This window comes from Struthio camelus, chromosome 2 (genome assembly GCF_040807025.1).
Source record: "Struthio camelus isolate bStrCam1 chromosome 2, bStrCam1.hap1, whole genome shotgun sequence".
NCBI lineage: Eukaryota > Metazoa > Chordata > Aves > Struthioniformes > Struthionidae > Struthio > Struthio camelus.
Window position 1 is genome coordinate 149,690,696 of NC_090943.1, and position 18,009 is coordinate 149,708,704.

Consider the following 18,009-nt stretch of genomic DNA (forward strand, 5'->3'; position numbering starts at 1 on the left):
AGACAATCTGCTCTGTTAAGACTCTGGCACCGTTTACAGTGTTTGAAGCAAGAGGCTCAGCAGTAGATTAGTGCTAATTTCTCTTCACACAAATAATGGCACTGATGACTCTTGACCATGTGACAGGTTTGTGAGTGATGAGCCTTGAGACTCCAGTAGTGACACTTTTCTTTCTCCACACTGGTAAATTATTCATTATTGGTGCAGCCCTGGGAAAACATAAAAAGAGAGAGCAGGAGAGAGGAGGGATTATGTTGCTAATGATAGAAACTGCTGACAAGTCCGTTGGGGTTGGGGTTGGGGTTGGGGTTCGAAGAAAAGCTTGCAGTATATGTGCCGGTTCAGGCATTGTGTTATAGCCGTTTCAGAATATAACATTCAAGGTTCATTTCACTAATCTATCTATCTCAGAAATTCAAGGAAGGTGAAATGGAAGTGTAAAATGGGCAATTGTGAGGGCAATATAAAAATTCAGGTGCTACGGACTTGCAGTGGCTCTGATGTTGTTCACTCTGGCTTTTTAAAACTCTATTTATGTGGAAATCTCACCGTACTTTCATTAGACTCTTTATTTCTAAGACTTCTGAACACTGCTAAACACGTTCTTCACTCCAGCCCAGGACTGGCTACATTTGAATTTGGACAAAGTATTTCTCTGAGAGAGAGTTTGTAAGAAATTCTGAGACAGAGTTTGTTGGAACCTGTCTGAATGAAAGAGCAATGAATGTGTGAGTTCTCATTACTATTCTTGCTGGTATTTGCTGTACTGTATGTGAGTTACCACAGGTTTTGAGTATGTGTCGTTCCTTCACAGCGTAGCTGCCGAAGCAGTGATTAAGTAGTACTAGACTTGTCCAAGGAAGATTATGAAGGTTTTTACCCATCTTTCATTGCTGGCTGTTAGTTTTCCTTGTTCTTCCTTTTATTTGGAAAAGAAGAGGACAGCACTGGGTACCAGTTTTCTCACTAGCCTGCATCCAGTAGTGATTGTTTTTAATGAGTCCCAATCTGAGGCACTTCTACTCCACCTAAGCTTGCTCTTTGCTTCTTCTTTGGTCCATGGCTCACAAAACAAGCTGGGACCACAAGGGCAGTGGCAGCCTAATATGTGGAGCCGCAAAACTTTGTATCCAGGAAAAGAAAAATTCACATTGCAAGTGTATTGGGATGATCTAATGGACAGAGGATTCCTAATCCATTTGTACAGGGTACCACGCTGGTACAAGCCTGCAATATTTCATTCGTTAAAGTCAGCCCTGAACATCTATTTCGATAAATGGCTTGGATCTAATTTAGGTGAAGATGTGTGAAGCGCTCCTGTGACATGAGGAGTAATAAAAAGGCTCTTCCATGATTGGCAGTTGGTGGTACCTGGAGCACCCTGACATTGCTGCCTACCGGCAGTAGGAGGATGTACCTGAATCTGAGCGTGGAAAAAGGATACTGAATCTCCTAATGCCTCAGCTGCTCTCTAGAGAAGCTATCATCCCTTCACTGTGCCGGCGCCTACAGTAGAAGCAGATTTTGAAGGAGTACAGCTTACCTTCTTCCTCTCAGGTGGGAGAGAAGTGCCTCCTCTTGGCCCTTCTCTCTAATCCTGGCATTTTGGGAGGGGCAGGAAGGGCACAACATGTGGAAAGGATCCATTGCAATGAAAGGAACCACAACTGAGGAGCTCCTGGGGCTCCCAGCCTGGCAGGCAAATCTGCCAGGAGAGCTGTCGCCTTTCAGGGGGTGCTCAGCCTTTTTTCAAGGAAATCGAGTTTCTTCCATGTTCCCCACCTGCCTCGCATTCAGCCATGGTGATTTCTACTCCAGTCTCTGTGAAGTGTCCATCCCTAGTGCAGCTCTCTGAATGTCAGGAGCTATTTCAGTCCTCTCAGAGGAAGAATGCCTACATCTCCCATCTGTGTCTGCACCTCATGGCTGTCTGTCATGTTGAAGTCTAACCAAGAGAGCGCTTGAAGCCCGGAGTGCAGCCTCGCCAACCCTCCACGCTGCATATAAATGTACAGCTTCTCTTGCCTGCCTATAGGCCTGTTGTCTGGGCACAAGAGCTCCTTTCAGATTAATTTATTCTGTTCCTGTTCTGCATTCCATCCCCACAAGCTGACTCAATGCCAGATCCTGTATTGGAGGTGAAACAGTCCCCCTCCTCTTCTGAGCTTCTGTATGGCAAGAATCGCTCATGGGCAGATCACAGGGGAAAAGGCATTCTCCTTCAGTACATCTAGAGCCTTAGTCTTGATCCAAGCACCCTACAGGGATATTAAAGTCCCTCACTATCCCACGGGGCCATCACTGGCTTTGCCCAGTGATGCAGCAATGGTTCAAGGACAGCACAACTACTCTGAAACCTGGTAGGGCTCTAAAGCAGAAGCAAAACAGGCAACAGGCAGAGAAGGCCCAGGCAGAAGGAGAAAACCTCCATGAAAACAAATCAGAACAGGAAGCCAAACAGTAACAAACAAAGCCTATCCAGTCTGGGCATCGGCTGGATGCCTTCCACCAGATATTCCCGTCCTTTGTCCCCTTAGCAGTTCTTACTGTCTTACTGTGCTTGCAAGGGAAATGAGGAAAGAATATCTCAAATTTAACTCCTTGTTAACTACAGAACAGAAAATGTCTCCATGTTTGAACAAGTTCGGCTGCTTAAATAAAGTCGTGGTGTTTTCTGCTAGCAATACAATTAGTTTACATTCCTACCTTTTTTGCCTTTTTTTTCTCCCCCCCCCCCCCCCCGAAATTAAATCCTTATTTAAAGATAATCACTTCAAAATAGGAACAGCTCCCCCCCACCCCATTCCAAACATTGTTCTTTTACAGTAACAGATGGTAATGTACTGACTCAAAATCAAACCTCCTGCATGACTCTATCCACAGTGGAGAAGAGATGGAAAGACTAGAGAACAAGAGTTGGCTCTATGTTCAAGGCAGTGGACTTGGAATTGGGAGTCCCCCTTCTACTGCAGGCCAGCTTTATTGGTAAGTCCACCGTAGTGGCACTATATGAACCCTCTAAACAGCCATCAACATGACGGAGCCATGGAGAGGGAGTTTAGTCCACCTGAGTGATCTGCTTCTATCTGTTAATACACTTCAGGTATAAATGACCGTACCACCATTACTTTGTTTCTCAGGGTCCAGGCTGCACAGCTCAAAGCAGTATTTTTTAATATACGTGAATGATAAATACTGGAGAATGAAGGCAGATAGAACTAGGGTTTACAGCTCGTTTGGTATTGTGTCATCATAACTATGCAAATTAGCAAAAGAATTGATTGCTAAGAGGAGTAAAGGACAAGTTATAAGCGGTGTTTCAGTATACAAATGTTTGCTAGCCAAACCCTGGCAAATACTTATTCCTTAAGTCTATAAAGTAAAAGAAGAAGAAGAAGAAAAGATGACAGTTTTCAGACAGTAGAAGCCAGAAGGAACTCAACTCCATTTTTCATTTTTAGTACATCTGTAAAATGTCTATTTTTTCTTTTTCTTTTTTTTTAAAAGTTCTTCAAGGTGATTCATAGCGTCAGTACTTAAAGAGAAATATGAGCTCAAGGCTACCCACTTAAAAGCCTGAGAAACTAACTTCAGGGAGAGATCTCTGAGCAACCCATTTAAAGCAGATATTCTGTTGCATCTGGGTAAGTTTGCTTATTTATTTATTTTATGACCAAAGAGATATGATAGTCCTGCAGGATTGGCGGAGTGCTGCTTAAAGTTTGAGCTAATGTCAGAAAGCGCCAGGCGAAATGACAGGGAAAGAGCATCCCTTATTCATCTCATGCAATGATGGCTGTTTTGTTTGGAGCCACTGAAATGATGCAAATAGAGCTATTTTTTTTAATGTTTCACAGCAGTCTCTTCCCACGCTCTGATGCTTGAAAGGGCACCCCACAGACAAAATTTGATTTATACTATTTTTGATTTATATATGTGTTTTTGTTTATTTAGCTTATGAAGCATTTTTTAAAAAATTCTTTGTGGTTCTCTTATCCATGCAGTATCTTTGAAGTATTAGTACATATAACAGACAAACATTTATCTATTATATGAACAGCCATTATGTTTAATTTCTGAAATGTTTAAAATATATCAAAGTTGTTCCACAGAAAAAAGCATTTTAGGAAACAACAAGAACAAAACATCAAGTAGATTTGAACAAGGAATACAATAGTCATTTGTTTGTTTGCTTTGGGTTTGTCTTTCTGTGGAAGAGGTGCTTACGTTGCCAAATACCAGGGGAGAAGGTAGGGCTGGGGCTCTCCTTTATCCTCTTCTATCCATGAACCAGCAATTATAGCCCTTGCCTAAGACATAGAAGGACAATTGCTGCTTAAGGGACCGGGCTCTGGTTTTCCATCTCCCAGGAGGACCTGCAGTGTGCAGTGTGGAAACTGGTTGATCAGCCCGTCTGGCACTGTGCTACTGTGGGTAAAAAAAAGAAGGAACATTCACTAGATTGGGTTGTGAAATCCAGATGTCTCATCTCCCCGTTGTATCTCAGACACCAGACTTGAAATTCCTTTCCTTTCTTTAGCTCAATGATTTTGGGGGGGGTGGGTGAGGACGTGAGATCGGGTATCCTGTAAGAGTTGGAGTAGTGTTAACAGGAAGGCTTAGGAAAAGCTGTGCCTTGGAAAACTCAACTGCCTGCTAGTTCAGGTGGTTCCCTGGAACAAACAAACAGGCTCAGGTTCTCCCAAGGAGAGGAGTGAACTCGTCCTTAGGCTCCTACATCTCACAGGCTCTAATCTCAGGCCCGGGGACCAAACAGAGAATGGGCAAAGTAGCTGCAGTTCTGTGGTTCTTTGCTTTCTTTCCTTCCTCTAGAGGTGGCCAGTCACCAGCCAGTCACCAGCCTCTTCATATAACATCAGGTCATCGGAGAGAAAGCAGCAAGGGGGGAAAAAAAAGCCAAAAGCTGCTCCAATTACCTGTCAAAACAGCAGTGCTGTGTGTGTAATCTGCCTTCTAGGGGTAAGAGGCATTCAAGGAGGCACTTACAACAGGGGGACAAAATTTGACCAGACTGGCTCCCAGACAGGCCCTGGGAAATGAGAAAGCAGAATGTGCCTGTGAACACCTCAAGTTTAAAATGAATTTCCACGGAGCATGAAGCAAAAGATATAATTTGTTTCTTCTCAACACTCTTCATGCCATCATCTGTAGCAGATTAATTATTACGTGGGCACAAGATTACAGGAAACTTGGGGTGGTCGATACAAAGAAAGTGTTTCAGTTATTGCTCCTTATAGGCTCCTGTTATTTTTCTTCCTTGCCAGCTCGAGGTAATATCTTGATTGCCGCCAGTTTGTTTGATGTCAGGGCCAGCACAGTGCTGGCTTGACATGTGCACTAAACACACTGACAGCAGCTAGGAAGTTCATTGACGCTGGTATGGCAAGAAATGAATGGACTCCAGAAGCAGTAAAATGCACTCTTAGTACATCACAGTGGAGGCTTCACTTTCCCGTGAGATACTGGGCTATTACTTGTCTGTGAGACACACTTCAACACATTGTGTCAAACAGCAGAATCATGAGAAAACTTGCGAAGTATTCCCATTAAGGCTAATTGATTTTTAAATACTCTATTATCCAAAGTTGGCATCTAATTATTTCTTTCAGGATCTTGACACGATACTGGTAGTCTCAAGAAGCCATGATTGTTCAGAATATAGCACTGCGGTGGGCAGCAGAGCATCAGTTTGCAAAGGAAAGACGAGACTTTTTATATTTTTTCTGACTGACATGTTTCAGGCTTATGCAAGAGGAATTGTGATGCAGTAAAAGAAGTGTGAGATGAACCGATGGGAAGCTTGGGATGTAGTCAGACTCCAGCTGGAGTAAGACTTCTATACAGAGATCAAACTGTTCTGGCAGATAATTTATTACCTTTCTCAAACAAATCAGGTTGGCCTTAGGGTCGTTAATGTTTATAGTGAACTCCTAATTAAGCAAATATAAACCTTATGCTCAGCAGAGATCACATTAAAAAAGAAAATAATCACACAGTCTTCCTTGTGCTTGCCTTTCCCTCTGATTTCGTGATGACAATATTAATGGACTAACAGCAAATGAAATTAGATCAAATGCTGGAGATGCATCAGGGCTAAGCAGAGTTGTCATCTAGAGCAAGTACAGATCAAGTATAGCGAGCCTCACAGCCTGGTTCTCCTCTGACTTGTATTTTGTGCAGTCATTTTTGTCTGTACAAGAATGGTGTGAAATGCCGTTAAACCAAGAGGATGCATTTCACGTATTCTGTAAATGACTTCCCGAGGTGTCTGTGCTGTGAGACCTGTAACTGGGAGCTGCTTTCTAAGTGCTGCTGTGCTCCTCAGTGCAGAAAAAAAGCACTTACGTGTTGAGCAGTTTGTCAGAGTTCCTGTTGGTACTGAGAAAACAATGAAGGAAGAACAAAAGTAAATAATCTGTGGGATGGTTTGGTCTCCATGGCCGTATATGTGAGCACTACCCTAAAAAATCACTGTGCACATGTCCTTTGTGGAGGAAAGGAACACAAAATGGCAGCTTTGTAGCAGAAGGAAGACTTCTTATCATTAAAACACATATGGAAATCAAAATATGCTGGTTACCTAGGCCATCACTGCAAACTACTGTCACGTAGCTGATGTTTAATCACAGAAGAAAATGAAAACTGAAATTGCTCAGACTTTAACAATTTGCTTTTTGAGATGTAACAATTTCTTCTCAATATCCTGACTTACCATACTAGTTGCTTCATACTTAGTGTTCACTCATGCAGGCCAACCAAAAGTAAAGTATTTCCACAGATTAAAACTGCCTCAAACACATATGGATTTGGTTTAAAACAAATAGATGGAGTTTGAAACTATAACTATTTCAGGAAATGAAATACAGTTTTGCGCTTTTGTAAGGTCTTTAAATATTTTATGAAGTACCAATGTTTGCTTGTATTTTTTGAAAAACCACCGTCTTATGTATTTTATTATGTACTTTCGTTGGAAAGACACCAAAAGGAGGGGGAGGAGGAATCTTACACCTATGTATAGAACGGTGTAACCAAGCCGTATTATTATAACAGAAATGTAAGGACATAACAGGGCAAATATTGCTAATTTGTTGTGTTTATTTGTTACACACACTTACGTGATTAAAAATACACAAATATTTGGTAGGAGAACATTGCCCTGGGTAAGACGAAGTAACTCTGTAGTCTGGGCATGAAATAAACATTGGGTAAAAGTGTCCTTTAATCTAATTGCCTAATTACCTTTGCTCTTTATCTGGAAAGACCCATAAGAAGGTGTTCAGGATAAGTGATTACGCTGGCTTGGTAGGACCTGGGCTTGGATCACACAAAGGTAGGTAAATAGATAAGATCAGACCAGTTTTGGCATCCACATGCAGAGACATACACTGTAACTACAAAACAGCATGTTCTGAGTCTGTGTTTTCTCTGGGTAGTAGTAGCAGGAACACTGTGTTCATTTAAATTAAACCAGTTCCTTGGATAATAACAAAGTAATTAAAGAAGCCACTGAGGAAAAAGAGCCAATTTATTTGAATCATGTTCATAAAAACTACAACAAGTGCCTGAAGGTACAAAATAATGTAGTTAAGATGGCAGATTGATGATTTTTAAAAATGCATCTTGATATTAATTTAAATTATTGTCCCTAGTCCGAGAATAATAATGGATGTGAATATTTAATTTTGAGACAGGGATATTTCCTTCAGTTAAATTAAATTCAGAAACGAAACTGGCATGTACGTTTAAAGTCTACTTGGTCTCTAAAACAGTATATTAGAATCTGGTCATTTTAATGTCTTCCTATTTCCACAGCTCTCACTGCAGTAGAAAGAAATGTAGACACTTTGCTAGATGACTTGAGATTAATGTTGTTTGATCCTGAGCCATGTCAAAAGGAGCACAAGAAAAACTGCACTTGAAATCATGGGGAACCTTCTATGGTGTGTGAGGTCTCCTACACTGAATTAAAGGTTCTCAAATCAGCCATAGCTAAAGGCCTAAAGGAAGGAAAAAAGAAAGGTTTGACATCTGGTACCCCATCACCATTTCACTGATTGTCCTTTCGTTTAATTCTGTTTGTTGTGCAATCAGAATCACAGAGGATAAGACCATTTTGTTGGCCTATTCTTAACAGCTTGCCTGAAGAATGGGCCATCTACAACAACGTAGCATGAAAACACAAACCAAATTGACTTATTTTTGTTGTCTGTCACCAGGACAAGGTGGTTTTACAGGTGTTACAGAGTTCTCCTGTGTTCAGGCGCCTGTGCAGTAGTCCTCTGTGGAGACTCCCCTGGCTATTCCCAAACTTGGTGGTTCTGGTACAAGTATTCTCAGACTCCAACAAATTAGAAAGCTTGCTTAAAGTTTTGTAACATTGCACCTTTGGGACAAGGAGTCAAAGATTTAGTGACTCATGTTATCCTTATGTACTCTGCTTTACTATCTAGCCAGAAATAGCTGATGTTTAATGCAGGGAGGGAATCTTACAGTGTTGCTGGCAGTACCTAATCTCATTTTTTTCTTCTGAATAACCTCTTCTGAATACATCATTTCAGGTCATCTACCACCTACCATCAAACCTAATATTCTAAAGCAAGCTCATAGAGAACCCACTTACAAGTTTATCCATACTAATCTAGGGTCACAGACAGTACAGATACAGGCCAGGACAGGGAGCTGAATCTGTCTTAGTGGCACTGATGGATGACTGGCACAGAAGGTCCGTTGCTGTCAATAGATACAAGGGAGAAAACCATTCTTATTCTCCTTAATATCTTTGCCGTATTTGGCACTGTTGACCTTATGTCAAGTCTGACAGGTGGCATGAATCCAAAGTAACTCTTCAATTAGACAAAGACCCTTTCTTTTTCTAGTCCTTTTCAACATCTACATGCATCCAGCTACTAAGTGAACTGGATTTAAAAGCCAGTGATATACAGATGGCACAGAACTGTACTTATCTTTCCCTGCGTATGACTTCTTTGTTATCACAGTGGTTTCTGAGTGCTTGGATATGGTCCAGTGCCTTGCTTTTCTAGAATAACGACACTCTCTGCACTAAGAATAACTTATATCCACACAGGAGACAAAGCTTATTCATGCAGCGGAAGCAAGGCACAAATGATCTTTTAGCTGTGGAAAAGGCTTTTGGGGTTCTAGTTATTAAACCAAAAAAAAAGTTTAGTGTAAAATAGTACAAACCAGGTATTCAAAGAGAACATGCAGTAAATGTTGAGGATAAAATAGGACATAGCTCTGTTGACTTAAACACTTAGAGCAGAAACAGATTCTCGACTATTGCATTTGGGTTTCATTATGGACGGTAGGCAGAAACATCACACACACTCAGGCAGAGAAATCTGTATCTAAATACTTTCACCCTATTACAAATCGTACTCTGATGAACTGCTTTATTGCACTCTACCACGGAGCGTTGCATACTGATTGATGACAGATAAAAGCCAGCCCCAAAAACTCATCTAGCTGCCCACAAAAAAGGCAGCAAACATTTCTTAATAAAGTGCTGCCTTGCATCAAACAGGTTTTAATCCAAAATAGCAAGCAAAGGGGACCGTGAAACCAAAGAAGTGGTCTGGGTCACTGCTACTCCAGGGCAACTTCTCAGGCTTTACCTTTCTGTATTTTAAACCGTAAGTGCCCCACACAGAGCAAAATCCAGTGTCAGATTTGCTGTCCAAGGATTTGTTTAACAGGTGATCTGAAGTCAAACAGATGAAGTTCTTTGTCCTTAATCTCGGCACTCGCTAGGTATAAACCAGTGTTTGCAGAACGTCTAGCCCAGGGCATAATCCATACTTCGGCAAAGCTTTGCTCTTTGGCACGGAAATAATTCTGGGTTAATTTTGACCTGTAAGGCCCACCCTACTTTGAATTCTGTATATATTAATAAGCTCATTGTACTTTAGCTTGGCAGATACAGTATCTAAAGAGACAAGACTTGATATGTACATCTGGCTGGGGGTGAATGCACATGGGATGGGTTTGCAACTGTGCAACTGCCAGCTAACCATCTGCTGTGATCTGTAAGTGAGGGTGGTGTCAAAGTGCTCCCTCCGTGCTGGGTCCTATGGAAATCCACACCTGCTTCCCAGGGCCGGACAACTTCAAGAAAAGTAGTTGCATTATCTAGAACTAGTTTTTCACCCTCTGTTTAACAGAGCCAAGGTCTGTTGTTTCTCAAGACTAGTTTTAAGGCTCATTTTCTTTCCTACAGGTTTTATTTTCTTTTTTCTTTTTTTCCCCTTCAGCGGAGGGTATTGTGGTGGACAAAGGCTTTCTTGCTTTGATGAGGCAGGTTTGGACACACTGGCTAACACAGGATTAGCATCTGTCTAGCAACAGTGATGCACTGTGACATGTCTCAAGGACAGCTATAGAAAGAGTGCTTTGTACAGAGATTTTATACATCTCTGTTAAAGAGTGCAACCTTCTGTACATGCAGTCTCTATACACACAGGGCGAATAGTGTCCCTTTGTAAAGTATTTATGTAACTCTCTTTCTCTCACCTCTGCTACCTAATGGTTCTGCTGTTTTTCAGGCCATGTATATCCATCGAAGTGAGACAGGATTTCCTGCAAAACTAACACCTTTTAAAAAAAAATTCACTGGGGCAATTTATTTACTTATTTTAAAATATTTCCTTCGTGAAGCCCTTGCACAGGGACTACCATAAAAGATCCTGCTACCTTTGGCAGGAGGTGGTTTTTACGAGTATGAAGAACCCCATGAAAGGACATTCTTTTTTCCAGAATCACATCTGACTGGGGATTCTAAGTTTTCTAAAAGCCTTGTTGTTCCCTCACAGTCTGTGAGGTTTTTGTTCATTGGTAGCGTTATTTGCAGGCTTTTAAGGGACAATGAGGATAACTAGGTCAGACAAGTGCCCAGCTCTGTTGCCTGCAGCCTGCCGGAGGGGCTGGTTTTCCTGGCAGGCCTCTGACTGACACCGCAGGTGGCCCTATTTCCAGTCCCTCTCTTGGACAGACTTTGGGCCCACGTTCCTGGTCTCCAGTCCCCTCTCTGTCCCCTTAGCTCCTGGTCAATCCCCCCTGGTGGATCCAGGTTCATGCTTGCCACGTCAGGGGGTGCCGATGGACCCCGTTGCTGTCCCTGGCTCTGTCCCAGTGGGATGGCGCCCATTGCTTAGGGTTCCTCCAACCTGGCTTGTTCCCCTCGGTGAGCAGCCTTGCTCCTGCTGCTCCTTGATGACCAGGAAAGGAAGTTTCCTAACTCACAATGCTTCTTCAACAGTATCCCATGACAAATGCTTCATAGCATAGCGTAAAATATGAATTGCTCTGTAAATAAACTCTTCACCAGTACCCACTAGTTAGAAGTCAACTCATACCCGGGAGCATGAGAGACCCCTTGGAAATCAGTCCGGTTTTAACCTTGCTGATACAACTCCAGATGGCCTTGTTTTTCATAAATATTTCCAATCCTCTTTTAAGAAGGCAAACAAAAAACGTGCTATGGTACCTGGCTTTGTGCTACTTCTGGCTACAAGATGTGCAGACTAATTGTGCTTTGTGATGGCTAAAATCAGGTAAACCACACTGAAGACCTCAGTTTCATGTGAGTTGCTAAGATGCTAGAAACGGGACAGAGAATTATATGGGCAACATACTGTAGTACAAACCAATATTTCCTTTCTCTATAATACTTCCGCCCTATATAAACTCTTTCTTTTTATATGAAAAAAAAAAGCAGATAATGCAGACATTGCAGTTAGCTCATTTTCCAATGTTAATACCTTTTTTGTTGTTCTATTACACTGCATTTCTAAAATTGTATAAAATCTCAGACACTGGATTTAAGTTAGTCTCTAACGGCTAGGATTTTGGATGGCAGTTTTGAAGGAGACTTTTGCCTTCCCCTTATGCAGAGGTTCTTTCACTTTCTTTTGTCATGTATGGGATATCGAACAGTATCAATCATATGTTTGATCCTGTATTCCTGTAACAGCCATTGAATGTTCATTTCCAAAACACACACACATACATCTGTAGATTTTTCTTTGTCCTTTTCAGCAGGAGTACGTGGCTTTTCAGCGTAAGAGAATTAAAAAGCAAGGATGCCAGGTGGCCACTAGATCTAACCACAAGGAATACCACCTTAATCTTTGATTTACAAGCCCTCACTTAACTGTATTATTTCCACTTAACTGCATTTGGGTTATGATATTAATTCGAGGATCCACAAATTATTTACTTCAACTGACTTACAATATTCTTTGTGCCTGTATTATTAAATACATTTTTGCAGTTTTCTTTGCCATGGAGATTCAGATTATTCAGATTACAAAACAGCCATTGACAGAGGCCAAAATAAGAAATATAATATATAATCGTAGGATGCAATAAATAAATAAATAATATTTGGTAGCAAATAGCACATAATAACAATATAAAAAATTATTAGCTCGGAGTTTAAATAACTCACTTTTCAAGTCCAAAAGCTTTGAATTCCTCCTTGATCATTCAGTAATTTTATTTGCCAGTGGCCATAATGAAAAATCTGAAATCGTACCGCACTGCGACTTGGCTCTGTCCACGCTATGAGCCACAGCTGACACTGTGCTGAATGGAACTGGTCATCGTTTTCTGGGACAAAGTGGTGGAGCAATGTAAAAAGAAATCGCGTTGATAGGGAACTAAATGCTACCAAGCTGTATCACACTCCAAATTGTTATCACTTCTCTCTGAAAAGACAGAAAATAAAATGCTTTCCCCCTATGCACAGTCTATCAAAGGATTGACAGTCATGTTTGGTAATGTTTCACATTATTAAATGAGAATGAATCCTTTTCTGTGCCCTCCAGGATTAAGTGCTGGGACCCTCGACTGTCACCAGGACCCTGGACCATGGTAACATCACCAACGTACGACTGAGAAATTAAGCAAGTTATTTATAGATCCAAGAAACTGAAATTTTCGGCTTGAGGGTAATTCAGATACTTCAAAGACATTTCAGAGCTAAACATTTAAATTCTATTTTCCCCAGAGCAAGAGAAAAGAAACTCAATAAATTTCCCCTGTGGAAATTTTGATTTTGCAGAAACCGCTTTTCTGTCACAAAACATTTTGTTGGAAAACTTGTGAGCTGCTCTGGATACTCACATGAAAGTAAGGGAAAGAAAATGTATCTGCCTGTTTTAGAATTTTGCATGAATGGCCACAGAGCTTTTGATTGTTTTTTGAGAATAAAATATTTAATTCACATTCAGGTGCATTTATTTCTTTGCATACAAAGTTTAGGGAATCTAATACACTACGATTTTTCATATCAAATTAATTTTTTCAACTTTACATTTGATAGTTTCTTTTAAAAAAACTGAGAGATCACTAGCTGTAGACAATGTTCAGCATTGTTCAGTGCAGTAATGTGGGAATGAGGAATTAACATGGGGATAGTTGACAAAATTCTGTGGTTGACTTTTTCTGCAGTAGGGAAAGAAATCAGATTTCCCTTCATAAAGGGTTAACACTGTATGAATGAATCAATAGGATAAAGCGTAGCTGATTTCACTTTATTGCAACTTGTTTTAATTTTTGTCATTTGTTGATTTTTCCATTGACCATGTGCAGCAATTTGGGTAAGTTTTTTCAGCTGTTTCACCTCTTTCACTAGAACACAAAGTTTTATAAAGGACTGAGAATAGTGGCTTTTCTCTGTGACAGTAAAAACCACATCTATTAACCTACAGCAACTAAATCACTCTTTCGAAAATGTGGCCAGAATTTAGTAACATGAAGAACCTCTGCCAAGAAAAATTCACTGGAAATGTAATGAAAATGTCTAATATTAACAAATACGGACACTCTGACAGTACTACCTTACCTGCTTGGAGAGGCATGTAAGGGCAGCTGTCTGCCCTGTCTTTGCCATTGACCCACTGAATGACCTTGAACTAGTTGCCTTTACCTCTCTTCGCCTTTATTTTCCCTGCCAATCTTTGTCTGTCTGGACTGTTAAAATTATGAATATTTTGCATCTTACGTGTTTGTACAGCAATTATTGCAGTGGAGTTCTGCTTGCGACTGGAGCTACCTGGTGAAACTGAGCTATACATAATGATCACAATTGTTCCACAGAGGTGTAAAAAGTTTGGCGGTGCCTCTTAAGAGACTCATTCTGTGTGATGCAGGTGAACCATACAAATGGCTTTAAGACATCAAGCTTTCTTTTGGGTGGTAAACAATGTAGAGGAGTAACTTTCCTGTGGGAGTTGTGCAAAGTCTACAGGCATTATAGCTTCTGGATACACTCTGTACTATGTATTTGACCCCAGTTTGAGCCTGATTTTGCCTCCTAATTCATCCACATGGTTAGTCTCCCAAGGCCAGGCTCTGGCACCATGAAGTTCAAGGCTTGCAGTCCTCTGGGTAAGAAGATTTAGAGGAGACATGCGTCACCACTGTGCTCTGATTTGTTTGGATGAGGTGTCAAGTCACAGCTGACTGGCTGCTTATTATATTTCTTGTTATGCCCTGTTGGCTATGTTTGTCTATTTCTAGGGAGTAGCCTAGGAAAGAGGAATGTGAACCTACCACCTCTCAGGAATCAATGCCAGGCAGAACACATAGGCAGCAGGCTTCAGTCTTAGCTAAGGTGTGGGGCTGTTCACTGCCACCTCCCAGTGGTGAGACCAGCAGCTGTAGAAGATGTTTCTTTCACTCCACCTGTATTGCTGTCAGATGGGTTACTTCAGTGCACTGGAAGAGTGGAGCAACGCCAGAGGAGCTCCTCTTGTCCAGATACGCCTGAAAAGGGGGCTATCGCTGCCCCTTATACTATATCTTGCCTGTGTGAGTGATTCTTCATTTAAGACAAACTGCCCGACAGATAACAGCAGTGTTGGTGGAGAGTCAGTGACTGCTAGAGCATGATGCCCCTCAGATGAGACCAGTGGAGCATGTCAGAAATGTTCATACAGAGGGACCCTGTGCTCAGTGGAGCGGTGGACATTCTATGTGGTTGCTACTCTGGTGAGACCCGTGTTTGAAAACTGGCATAGCAGCACAGTGTCAAATTTTTAAAGACTGGACAACCACAGTGTAGCATGTGCAGAAGGTAGGAGCAGTCTGCTAGAGGCTCTAGCTCCTGCTGTGGCTGTAGAGCTGCAGAACATGACTCAGATGTTGCCCTTCTCCTGCTTACAGAATCCGACTAAAGAATGATTCCTTAAGCCCTCTGTCAATTCTCCTTCCTGACGTAGTACAAGGAAATACTGCCTCTGTGGCTTGCTCATGATCTCAGCCTTTATCCCATTTTAGGTGAGTTTCTTGAATCTCTTTCAACAACATATGACATTATAGTGGAATCTGTCAAGATTTTTTTGTTAAATTAGACATATGGTAAAGTGGATTTGAATCACCTTTCAAATTATGCCTTTCTCAAGCCTAAGTATATGAGAAGTTACAACAGTACTTATTAAAAAAGGAATCATTCCATTGCAACATAAATCCTCTGAGTTCATCTGCAAAATAACTGTACAGCTACAAAACTTTGATATAATTTTTTCAGGCCCGGAGATCACTGCTGTAACCCAGGCCACAGGCACAATGTGATAGAAAGTCTGCTAACGAGCTGCACAGTGAGGCAAGTCCTCTGCATTATCTTCATGTGCCTGCTAGTACATACAAAAAGTAGCTGGGTCAAATGAGACAGGTTAGAGCTAGACTTAAGGGATGCTTAGTGAGTCAACGCATCCCTTGGAAATGCTATTCCTGAGATTCCTATGGCTTAAAAGCCATTTGCACTTGTGCAGTTCCTTAGAGGTGATAGCAGGATATACATGATGACACAGTTTACTAACTTTCTATTGGACCAAGATTTGAGCTGTTCCAGATTCTTGCCTTTCCTTCAGTTTTCCTTACTCTGACGTCTAAAGGAAGAGTCACATCTGGGATGTGCACTTACTGAACGAACGAAGCGGGCGGCAACAGCAGCAGGATGGGAGCAATGAGGTAACTCCTTGTCCTGACCCAGCCTTGCAGGAGCTTCTTTCGAGTTCATCAGGTGTATAGCCTGAGAGAGCATTAGATTATTTCACCGGATCTCCTGTGTAGCATGGTCTATTGATATCTACCCAGTTACTCTTACACTGAGCCACTGACTACTGTTTATGAAATAAAAAATAATTTAAGGATGGCTAACTAGCACCTTCCAGGCAGCCAGTGTTGTCTAAATTCCCAGAAAATGGAGGGTCCCGTAGTAGAGACATACTACCAGAGAGGTAGTCTGACCTCTATTAAATATTATCTAACTTCTATTATCTACATATTTGACTTCAACAATTATTTTCTATTTGATTAAAAGGGACTTTAAGACTCACCAGGACTTTAAGATTTACCACGCACTCATCTATCTACTGCAGTCAAGTCATATCTCAGTCTCTGTTTAACTAAGTTAAAGAATCAGGAGGAGTCACATCTCTCTGCAATGCATCTTCTCCGACATTCACGTAAACTTTCAGACTTTTCCAAACTCCACATCTCCATGGCCTTTAAAACAGTTCACACAGGACCTGAATACACTGTCCCACCATTAGTCTTTCCGAAGTGCTAAGGGGTATCACCTTTTTACTCTGACTAGCTACAGATGGCATTAGCCTCCTTGTAGCATTGTATTAGAAGCTCATATTGAATTTCTTGTCCTGTTCTATCCTTGATTCATGTTCTGAGCCACTGGTTTCCAAGGTGCCATCTCTCATTCTGCAGATGGAACCTTTCTACTTCCTAAATTTCTGTATTTGTAGTAGGCTGTGTCAAGACATTGGACTCAAATTAATAAGCAGTCCAGATCAATTTAAGTGACTAACCGTCAACATCAAATGAACTAGGTAAGAAATGATTCTCTGAAGCATCAAAGTGGAGGGAAAAGTTGATTGTATAAGGGACTGAAACAGTGAATTGCAAATATTTGTAGATATAGAAGGACCACATCTTCAGCTGACATCTTATTTCTGGATTTCCATGGTGCTGAAGAGTTGATTGATAAGTATTCGGAACATTTTAAACCTAAATAATTGTGAATTTAAAGAACACTGCCTAAAATCATAAAGTCTTTTGTATGATTTTTAATGCATACTTTATGTACAAAAATAGATAACATGTTGTTGATTTTCGAGCTATACATTTCCCCTCCTCTTTTCCCCCTCCCTGATTTGATCAAATTTACTGAAGTGACACATGAACATTTCCCCATTGTGACAGTCGTGGCTGAAATATTCCAATCCAAGGGAGCTGTTACAGAGAAAAAGAAATGGAACATTACTTTTAAAAAATCCCAGACATCCCAGAAAGCAGTCAAATATTTATGCAAAATGAATGTAGCATTATACACTGGCACCGAACAACACAATGCTCTGTCTCACACAATCCTGTCATTCATGTGCGTACATATTGCCACAGGCAAAAGTCCCACACAATGTATTTTTATACAATTGCTAGCATATTTCATTACAAGTTGTTTTTTTAATTCCCTTATGTAGAGGATTCTCTTGATAGAGACATGCTGTCTCCCCAGAGTTTCCTAAAAGGGGAAAGATTTGTAATATAGAATCCATAGAAAATTATGGCATAAAAAGTAAATTTCAGCTGTAAATAACATTAGCAAAGAATATAGTCATAGCAATAACAAAGAAGATGGAAAGAAACTTATTCTTCCCTAAGAGAATTCAAAGTACACTGAGTTATATTTTGTGTTCTGGTAGCTATCATGTAACCAGTTAGAAACACAATGCAAAGTAGTCAAAATTGTTAGCATTAAATTTCTGATACATAACACATTCACCTTCAAACATAACACACAACACCTTCAAATTTATTAGAGTGAATAAGAGCAGGCCCAAACCTATGGGACTGAGACACTGAAGCAGAGAGACCACCAACCTCTACGCCTTGAGTAGAAAATACAATCCGTACTTCGAAAGTTTTTGTTAATCAAAGTGTACCCAATAT

At 40.9% G+C, this 18,009-nt stretch overlaps 1 long non-coding RNA gene across 1 annotated transcript; it reads left to right on the forward strand.

The window, feature by feature from the left end:
* Positions 1-2,910: 2,910 nt before the first annotated feature.
* LOC104144822 (uncharacterized) lies at positions 2,911-13,144 on the forward strand. Its single transcript, XR_694199.2, has 3 exons — positions 2,911-2,985; positions 3,508-3,644; positions 12,867-13,144. It is a non-coding gene; the product is annotated as an uncharacterized lncRNA (long non-coding RNA).
* Positions 13,145-18,009: the final 4,865 nt, after the last annotated feature.